General features: G+C 45.8%; 1 long non-coding RNA gene across 3 annotated transcripts in view; it reads left to right on the plus strand.

Moving 5' to 3' along the window:
- The first annotated feature begins 5,228 nt into the window (after window positions 1-5,228).
- LOC142065852 (uncharacterized) overlaps window positions 5,229-10,782 on the plus strand; it is a 49,398-nt gene continuing 43,844 nt past the window's right edge. For 2 of the 3 annotated variants that reach the window (XR_012663602.1, XR_012663705.1), the window contains exon 1: window positions 8,960-9,055. This is a non-coding gene — a long non-coding RNA (uncharacterized LOC142065852). Of the gene's footprint in view, window positions 5,420-8,959; window positions 9,056-10,782 lie in introns of those variants that run through there. The other variant, XR_012663643.1, reaches the window with a different exon arrangement.

The raw sequence follows: 10,782 nt of genomic DNA on the forward strand, positions 1-10,782 counted from the left end.
CCTAGATAAACAAAACACTGCTGAATCCAGGTCAGTCAAGCTGTCACCATAATAAAACACCTCCTTGGGTCTGTGCTGCTTTCACTTGGTTTGGGTGCAGCAGAGGCCATGGCTGGGAACCCCCGTGAGCAGATGCTGAGAAACACTTAACAGCACTGTGGATTCCAAAATAACCAGCATCTTTTTTTTTCTTTTTCTTTTTTTTTTTTTTTTCTACAGAACAGGCAACAACATTAAAAAAATAAATACACAGGAAGATAGGATGCCGTCCTGTGAGAGCTAATCCCCCCTCAGCCCCCCCTTTGGCTAGCTGGGCTGTTCACTTTTTTATATTTTGGATTTACGCTGTTGGTGGGAATGTACATTCCTCACTATTTCAAACAGCTGGATTCTGTATTTGAGAGCTTAGGCTCCTAAAGTTCAACCCAGATTTATGCAAAATTTACATAAACATGAACACAAATAAACAAATAGATACGACGGCTTTGAAGCACACCCCATCGCTTCCCATCCCTTCTCATTGGAGGGAGTTGCATTGCTCTCAGGTTTCTCGGTATCCCCAGGTTAACTACTGAAAGGCCAGAAAGGCTTCAATGCTGCAGTGTTTGGTTCCTGGGAAGGATCCCAACAGTTGGACTCTTCTCTGTGGGATACATTGCCTTGCTTTGGAAAGAGCCCCCGTCATTAGGATCCAAAGGGGGCCGGTCAGGGAACATGTGGGTGTGAGATGCACATGCACAAACACAGAAGGATATATCAGCCTGTGAGTGCACAGCCTAATAACCGGGGGTTTGCTGGTGGGGATTTTCCTTCTATCTTTTGGGAGGGGGAGGGGGAAGAACATATTTCTCCCCCTCGCCCTTAGTTCTTGCCTTTCGTCATTCATTGCAATCTCGAGCTTCCTGTATTTGGGTAAATAATGTTATCATCTGTTTCCAGAAATGGTTTGGGACAAATTCTTCTTGGAAGTCCTTCCCACGCAGTTATATTTCGGTGTCCTTTATTTCCCAGGCAGGCAGCGAGACCTCATGATTAGGCTGTATCAGTTTCCCCTCCCCACCCATCAGCTGTCTACTGCATTGAGATAGGACCACCTATTGTGATCTGTTGTAACTGAAGAATAATTTTCAGCAGTGTTTTCCATGCCACTGTTAGGAGGACACGGGTGTTCACTGACAAAGCAGCCTTTAAACATTGGAAACAACAGCTAAAATAAAGATTTCTGGACTAATAGCAGCAAAAGCAGAACTTTCTTAGCATAAAATCCCTCAGAATCTGTTTGTAAGTTGTCTCTCTGAGATATACAGACAGTCACTCACATGCCAAGAGCCTGACAATTTTGCATGCCACCGCATGAGAAACCATAAGTCCCTTGAGCTGTTTTACTGGGAACAGAGGCTGCTGTCTCCTGAGGGCAAGCCTCCTCCCATCCATCTAAATACAAGTATCTTGCAAAGGGCTGGCTTGCTGTCTTCTGGTTATCCAGGAAGGCCTGGATAACCAGAGGAAGATCCTACACCCCAGCCTGCAGACTGTAAGCGTAGGAAGAAGGATCACCGTGGGTTGAGCAGATTATTCACCTGGCCTCAACCTGCGGTCATTGCCCTGGGAAGTGAGGCCAACTGCCTCCCTCGGGCAGACCCTGGCACGAGGGTTGGAGCCATCTCACCTGCTCTTGCAATATGAAAGATAGGCATCAACTCTGGCCAGGGTGAGTGCAAAACTAGTTTATGGCAGAGGCCAAAACTTCTCCTCGCAGTGGTTAGCTGTGGGCCACCAGTCCATGGACCATTCACGCCTCTCCCACCCCAGCGGTACTGCTCCCTGCCCTCCAGCTGCTAGGCTCTGGTCCACCCTCACAGGCATCATTCTCACCTCTTCATACTCACCAGCTCCTCTCCACACAGCTGATTGTAACAGTGCCTAGGAGGCTGTTTTTGCTGGATTTGCTGTTCCAGTAGTAGTAATTTTTCCTTGAGGAGCTGTTAAATGAGTCACTGGAGGAAAAGCGAACATGCTGCTGCGTGCCTGAGCCAGATGTGTCAGGTTCCTTCAAACCAGGGACTGCAAGCAGATATCTTGCAAGGCAAGATGCAAGTCTTGCCGCTCCAATGTTCTCCCATTCATTCAAAGCAGAAAAGCTCTGTACTGCAAGTGTGAGGTGCTTAAAAATTTTAGCTTAATTAGTTTACCTAGGCTGTGGGGGAGGTCCAAGAACAAGTAAAGAGTTAAAAATATTTTTCTCCAATTTTCTTTGCTGGATGTTGCGTTCTTATCCTACCCATGAGAAGGAGATCTGCTAAAGGCCTTGGCTTCGTGATGATAAGTAACAGACATGGGCCATGGGTGAGCAGAGCTCCCTGGTTGAGAGGGCAGGGCAGGGCCACGAGATCGCACGCTTCACACTCATCCTCCTTTGGGAGTCATGAAGAGTTGTGTATGGAGAGGTGGCCTTGGCTGTTTTGGCTGCAAGCGTACATGGAAGCTTCTATTAACAGTGAACTCTATAATATGTCCTTAATGACCATAATTATCATAATTAACAAGAATGCAGGTGATCTTAGGCTGTGCACTTAGGTTGTGCACACAGCGTCTGCACAAATTGCAAGCACCTTGCACATAGCTAAAATACTTAGACTGCATGAGGACAGCACACCTTGGAAGGTCAGAGCCTAGGGCACCACAGCAGAGAGAAGGAGAAGAGCCTTTAAGAGAGGAATGATATTACTGGAAAAAAAATTTGGTTAGTTTTTGCTAAAAAATAAACTAAAATGGCTGTGGAGAAATCAATGAGCTGATATGTGAATGTGAGTTAGGAAGGGCCCTTGAGCTTGTTTTGTGGCAGGATATTTTACCATGGAAAGGAACAGCTTCTCTGCTGTACAGGGGCATGCTTCTTAGCCAGCACGTCAGAAGCGAAGGAGGAAGGCTTGGACAAGGGCCATCTCTGCCAACTTGAACCTCTGCTTTTGATGAGGGCCATACCTTAGCCAGCCATGTTTCTGATCTCCAGTAAAAGCATCCTGCTGCTCTCATCCAGGTGGCAGACTCAGGTTCTGCAGCTACGCCCTCCCAAGGTGTTTCAGCCACAAGCTGTGCAAGATGTGTGGAAATAAGTACAAGCAAAAGTAACTTGCTCTTATTTTCTCTTTTTCCTGACTGTTTCCAATTTTGATTGGATGGCAGTGCTTAAAGAAAACAACTCAGCCTCTGTGAAGGATGGTAAGCTTCAGAATAGGGCATAAACCAGCTGATATTTTAAGACAGATGATTAAAATAGACATCTGCAGGACTTGAAGAATACAGCTGCTTAACGCAGCTTTCAGAGTTGAATCAGCAGATTCAGGTACAGACGCTGTCCTAATGAATTCCAGCTCTCCATATTATTTTGATGATGACATGATAATATACATTGAGGTGGTGTACCAGGGCTCACATAAATTACACTGTTGATAACTGGATAACTGATACTTCTTTCAGATATAGAATGTGGGGTCAGGTGTCTGGTGTTGTGTACGAGGGGGTCTGTCATGCTTTATTTTCACATGTTGGAGGAGCTGAAGACATGCAATGCACCCCAGAGCACGCTTTTTCTGCCCGCTCCAGCCCCCTGCAAATGACACACCTAGCCTGCTCGGGTGGAAGGTTTTGAATCTTACTAAACTATATTTTTCAAGAGAGGAAGAATGTAAAGATTTGAAACCAGATGGGAAATGTTATGGGGCAGAAGCATATGAGGGGGTGTTGTTAGCCAGGAGTGCTCCCTTCATATTTGAAGATTTTTCACCATGAAAAAAGAGCAGACTCCTTAGTAGTGTTCAGGGCTAATTTAAGCATCCACAAATGCATCCGCAGAGTGCCAGATCTCGTGGGTTGTCTCACGTGTCTTGACAGAAGAGAGGATAATTATTTCTTATTCCTTCGGAGAGGTGCAGAGGATTTGTACTGGGGGTTCCCTGAGAGCACTTGTGTTGGGATGCAGTGTTACACTGCGCAGAAGTGCTGTGCCTCCAGTCCTTTGAATCTGGCTCTTTGTTCTGTCCTGGCTGGTTGCGGTGGCAGGTGAAAGGGGGACTTAATACACTGTAACGTGAATTCCTAACTCTCTGCTTTGCATCCTTATCAAAGTCAGCAAGAACACAGCCTCCCCAGTCTGTCATCCGGGAGGAAGTGTCTCCATTGAGAGCCTCATGCTTTGACCTGCATTGTGAAAAGGTAAATTACATTCCCATAAAGAACCATCTTGATAAGCTGGCTCAAAGAAGTCACGTGTGTGCTTTGTAAACCATGCTGATTAGCTTTCCTTTTAAAGTGGACCTGAGTCCCTGGGGTTGGTCCTGTCTGAAATAGGTGGTTATTCAATACACTGAAAAGTGATTGTCCCATAATTAAAGTAATTTCAGAGTGTACAGTTACTGACCTCTGTCTGGACACTCAAGGGTAGAACTCCCTGCCTGTGGCCTGGCTGAATAATTGGAGATGCCTCTCCATGCTGGAGCATGTAAAACCATCTGCTGTCCAAGGCAGCACAAGTTAGCACCATCCCACTACATTATGTCTGTGCTGGGCCTACCTTCCTAACTGGATCCTGCCAAGCAGGGCTGTTTCTGCATCATTCCCTACCCCTTTTGCTTCAGCTACCTCCAGAGGTTGGCTAAAGAGTGATGTATTTCCTTAAGAAAGCAAGCAAGGTGGTGCAAGCTGCTGTTGGTGAGAGTGTAGTGGCTCCAGGATTGTTCACCAAGCAGCTGGAGATGGCTGGAAGTCCTCTGGACACAGCTGAACCAATTGTTAACCGTCCAACATGGGTGCCGCTCACATCACAGCCACAGCAAGCAGGGATTGGAAAGCCTTCCTGGGAGAGGAGAGAAAAAGCCATGCAACTGTGGCCATTGGGAAGTCCCCGGACTGGGTAGTCCAAAATTAAGCCCAGTGCGCCTGTTGTCAAAAGGTGCCTTTTGTTTCCGCGAGGGTGCCACAGCTCCTTGCTGAGATTTTTGATTGTATTCCGGCCTGTCTTTAATCTTCAGGCCTGCTAAAGACTTGTGTGAATTGGGAATTTCCTTTGAAAAAGTCTGGACTTCGCAACCGAGCTGTCTGATGTCGTCAGCTGTATTTGCTCTGGTTTGGTGACCTCTGCCCTGCTGGGTGACTGCTCTCGTGGTTTGCTGACTCCTCGGATATGAACACTTTGGACAGGGGCATTGGCCCCTTGCGGGTAGGGGAAAGACCTGAGGGCACAAAAGCGTGCTGGGGGAGCAGCGGCGGGCAGGCAGCCCGCGGGCCTGGGCTCAGCAGAAGCACTGCCCTGGGCACAAGGCCCTGATGTGACCCTACGGACATTTTTCAATGTGCAACCTGGCTTTCTGTGCCATGTGCTAGAGGCAACCGATCCTCATCTATCTGTCGCGTTTTGAAGGTTAGCATTTGATATCCTGTCTTGGGTATTAATTTTCACTGCCATATTTTTGAACTCTCTCTGTTTTCTGTTTGGAAACAGGTTTTTTGTTAGAGCTTCAGGTACGAAGCCTTCAAGGCGATGTTGAACTTTGCTGTAACAAATCCCTGCTTTTCCCTCCACTCTTTTTATATGTAGTATGTCTTGCTTTTAACCCAGTAAGTATTAACTAGGAATCTTAATATAATTGTGCCTATTTCTGTAAACAATTTAGAACAAAAGGGAATGGTATCCAGTGTTGCAGTTTTATAAGAACGTGGATTTCTAAATATTTACTAAATTAGCAAACTAGCCAAAAAAGAAAAAAGTCCCCGAGAGAGACAGACTGGCAGTGATATCAGCTAATGCTAAGTGTTTTTCTGGAGCAAATGCACTCACATGACCTTGGGGATAATTAGTATCTGCAACAGGATCTGACAAATGCAATGCTGACATCAGAGGTACCCCAGTTTATATCACTTGCTGCCAAAAACACCAGCTCTGGGATAGAGCTAGGATCATGCTCCTGCAGAAATGCTTGGTAAGGCCTTGTTGCAGTCTCTGTAGAGCACTCCACAAATGTTAACTGAAGTTCGTTCGTGCCTCCAAAAGACATTGTTTGATTCACCCTGCTTTGCAGAGGGTAGGCTGGTAGCTGTTTGGCATTGCTAAGCCAGGAAGGCAAAGGAATCCACAGGGTAGTGTGGGAAGTCTCCCAGCTCTGGCTGATAGTGCCCTGCAGTAACGATCAGATCAGGGTTTCCTATCTCTGAAATCCTTACGTTTTCCTAACTTATTACCTTATATACATGTGATTTTGTGTAAAATTGGAAAGGGACTGAGCTCACAACAACTGAAATCAAGGTAGCAAAAGAAAATCCCAGGAGAAGTGAAAAAGGAAATAATGATAAATCAAGCCTGGAAAAAAGTTAATGTTACAAAGGCCCAAAGGGACACAGTGACACAATTTAACTAAGGTATACGATTAATCGGCAACATGGATGTAAACTCCGGTGAAAAGCTAATGCCACCCACACATGGCCTACCCACTCCTTCCCTTCCCCGTGATTCCCCAAAAGGAAAGTCCAGCCTGCCCTCATCCCAGGGTTGCACAGTGGAAGCTGAGGCTAGGGGCCGTGGCTCATGGGGGGAGTTAGCTGCTCCTGGGTGTTTCTTGGTTTCCGTTGTACTGTTGTGTTGTGGCAGGGGAAGAAGGAGCTCACTCCTTCCTTCAGACTGATTCAGAAGAGTCCTGATCTTGGGGTTTATTGCCTGAAGAAGAAAAAATTCAGTGGGAACTTTTGGACCCTGAAGTGAACTCTGTGTCTGCCCACGCCCAGCAGTTGGGTGATGATATCCGTTTCATAATAACAGTATTACATGGCGTTGCGATGTACTGGGAAAAATCTGATGATGATCTGCCACTTACAGAGCACCCAACCTTAGCAGTTATTCTGCCCACATTGCATCTATTTATTGCAGTTATCGCTACAAAAAAAAAAAAAAAAGAAAAGAAAATAAAAAAAATAATCCAGGAGCAAAATCCTGCTTTGCAAAAGTCCTGAGAGCTGTAGGAGTAACAGTCAAGTTTCCTGAAGCTCTGTGGCCATCTGGGGGGAAACTTGTTCATGTCAGGATCATTCAATAGATCAAACTGTGAAATTTGGAAGAGTGTCTCTACCTTGGATCCTTGGATCCATCTTGTACCCTGGCTACTGCCCCTTTCTGGTGCTGAGATGCCTGGGTGTTACGAGACTTCATTCCTTGACTTCATAGGTAAGGGCTGATGGCTTTGTAGATTGCTTGGACAGTGACCTTGGAGAAGGATTGCTTTAGTAGCAAAGCTGCAGGGACGTGTTCACAGAACAGTCATTAGCAACACAACCCAATCAAGCTCTGCAATGACCATCTGTACAGGGAGGGGATATTTAACTTCCTCACTCACAATCTTTTTCCACCTCGTCAGGTGTCTGTGGTTTTGACCACAGTTATGTCTGGAAAATATAGGAAAATATGGCTATTTGGTTAATCTAATATAGTCCCTTGAGAAATCACCACTGAAAAGGCAGCCACAGCGATGGTGGCTGCCTTCTCAGTCCAGGCTAGGTTAGTCAGTCCTCACCCGCCCCCAGCACATCCCAAACCCGCAGAGACAAGCCCTGTATCTGTTTCTGAGACTCATTTTCCTTCTGAACAGTCATTCCTATGTCAGTGAAGTTAATCCTGAAATTATGCTCCTAAACACTTTTGGGTTTCCCCTCTTGGCTTTATTACTTTTTACTTTTCCAGCAGTTGAGTTTAATCAATGGCCTAAAATGAACTGTACCTACAGTATTATCTCACTTCCTAATCAAGAGCAACTGGCAACACAACATCCTGACAGACAGACTCTCCTGCTGGGGACAGCCCTTGCTCTTTCGCGGGCTGTGTTGCAGCTCTTTTCTTCAGGGAGAAAATGTGAGGCTGCCAGCAGAACCCAGTTTTAAAGCAGAGCTGCCAAAAGATAGGGTGCTATGGGGAGGAAAAAGAAATATTGCTTGCCTCTGCCTTTGCGCAGCTGCTGTTTTCTGGGATGTGTTGACTTAGGAAAGTCTTTCTTTGTGTAGTCCTCTTTCAGATGTTGCTTAAGTGCAAATATGGGCTGCTAGTTCAAATTTAGTAACAATCAGGATTGATGGAAAATCTCATACTAGGATGCGACAAAGAAATTCAATTACATACATACACTTGATTTCTATGCTAATAAGACTTACAGTAGTGCTAAAGAAACTGCATTCTTGACTACAGTGGCAGCTGGGTTTTGTCACTGAATACTGTGTTGGCAGCATACTAATGACTCATTTCTGACTGCCGACAGCTTCTCGAGTGACTTTGTACAGTGATTTAAAGCCTGGTGCCAAGCCCACAGGAGTCATTGTGCCAGACCTGGGACCCATTTGAAGTCGGTGGGAATGATGCTGGGGAGTGCAACAGGGTCAGGCTCTGGACTAACAAGCACTGTGATCAACTTCAGCGAGGCTGGGGTCAGGCAGATAACCTGAATTTGCTTTTTCACCTGAGAAACAGGTGATACAAATAGGCTGCATTTGTGTTTGCAGCTGGGTTGAAAATGGTGCTTTTTTTTTTTTTGTGAAGGCAGGAGGGGAGTTTACTGAGGGAGGTTATTGTATTTAAGAGACAAACAGTGCAATACAGCTGCAGTTCTCAGAAAAGCTCTTTCTCCCAAGAAGATGGTGACATGGGTAGGCATAGACTCCTCCCCATCCTGGAACTGCCATTTTATCCACTGTATGAGGGGTGTGCAAGCATGGTAAGGTGGAGGTGAGATGGTAATAGTCTCCTAAATATAACCTTGCGCTCACAAGGAGTCAGTATATGTCCAGGGGTTGAGGGGAAGGCATGCTAGCAACTGCTGCTTGGTTGGATTTTTGCTCCTGGACCCTTCCCAGGGCAGAAGTCTGGCAATGTCTCCACCTCTCAATACAGCACACAACTGCACCTTCTCATTCTCTAAAGGACAAAATGGAGCCCTGATATGACTAGATGAAGCTCCCTGGAAACCATCTTACACCTCAAAGGGGCCTAAACACAAACTGGAGCAAGGTGTTCCAGTCAAATGTGAGTGTGCTTTTTATTTAAAGGGTAATTAACACACCAGCCTAACTCTGCATCCAGCTGCCTTGGTGGTACAAAGCAGCAATAACAACAAAATGAGGCCAGTACCACCTGCAATTCTGAGAGTAGTGTGTAGTTTCAAGGAGAGATGCCTTTGCATATTCACAGGTGTAAATGCCTGTGAGGCAGTGGGCATCCTGAGTTCTCTTGCACTTCCAAAAGCGATTGGGTTTTGGGTCCCAAAAGTTTAGAGTTTGGTAATAATGGGATTTTTGGTGGTAGTGGTGGGTTTTTTAATACCATAACATGGATATTCATTCTCTTCCTTGAGAACTCTAGAAAAAATTCCAAAGCATATTTATTTCCCACAGTTACATATACTGAGAAGCAATTTATTCAAGACCTGGACTCAGACGTTGTTTATTCATGGTATATTGGAGGCTTACTGCTAATTGTTACATCTAATTCTCCCCTGGTGTAAATACAGCAGCCTGGTGACTCCTAGAGCTGAACTGATGCAAACGAGTGGGTACCCATGGCCATTGGAGTCTGTTCCTGAGATATGCAAAGTCTCTTTAGCATTGTTTGTGTTACATTAGGTAGCTAGCTGTGCTGGGGCGGGATCTCGCCTGTATCTTGCTTGGCTAAGGTAAACCACACGTTGATGCAGAAGGCAAATGTGTGGCGGCACCCAGTATTTGCAAGGTGCCATGAAATAACTCGTGTCTCTGGAAGGCCCTCACCCTGGCAGCGCATCCCCCCACTGCTTTAGTCTGCTCATGTATCCCCCTGCACGCCAGTGAAGACAGATGCCTGGCTCTCAGGGGGTGCGGGTGGGGCTCTGAATATGCCCTGGTCTCCAGTGGGGTCTGAGAATATCCTCATTCCACGCAGAATTGAAGGCCTCCGGTGCAGAGCGATTTTGGAGGGACCAGTCGGCACAGATCAAAGCTGTGCCGGGGAGCGCCAGCTGCCATCTGCTTCTGTCGGGGCTGCAGCATCAGCTGCCCAGGAGACAGTGTCGGCACTCGTGTTCAGGGCAAACACAGGCTTTTGTTTCCAAAAGCAAATAACCTTATCTTGGGAAAATTCTGTTTTGCACAGTTATTTGAACCAAACAGGAAGTCTGTGGTTTTTTTACTTTAGTATTAGAATGGGCATTTTGGCTGTTTTTCTAGATGTTCAATGCATTACTGAAATCTAGAAGCTTAATAATTTTTAGAAAAGGAATTTTCTGCTAGATTCATGCTGTTCCATTATATTTACATACTTGCGATTATGTGTACTTATATTGCTCTCTCTATATATATACACGTATAATTATATTGGTGTACAGCTATATATACACTTCTATTTATTCATACTAGTAGACAGACCTGCAGTATTTACTCCCTTATATTAAAGCTAGTCACATAGGAAATCCGTAGGCGCAGAACAACTCTGCAGGTTCATAACTCACACTGATAAAGGAAGCAAAGGAGAAAGGAGAAGACAAAAAGAAGAAAAGAAAAAAACCCAGAAATTTCTGCATTAAATTTGTTGCCTTCAACACAAGGTGCCAGAGCTGTGAGGGTGACTCAGGGGAGAGCCGCAGAAGGCAAGGCTTTGGCTCAGAGTGGGTAACCGAGCTGAGACAGGCGGAAGCAGGCTGAAGATGTCTGGAGGCAAGATGAGTTCAGTGCTACAGCAAGAATTAGCTCCCCTGGAGCCATCGGGGGCTATCGGGGTGC

This window comes from Phalacrocorax aristotelis, chromosome 1, assembly GCF_949628215.1.
Source record: "Phalacrocorax aristotelis chromosome 1, bGulAri2.1, whole genome shotgun sequence".
In the NCBI taxonomy this organism is placed as follows: Eukaryota; Metazoa; Chordata; class Aves; order Suliformes; family Phalacrocoracidae; genus Phalacrocorax; species Phalacrocorax aristotelis.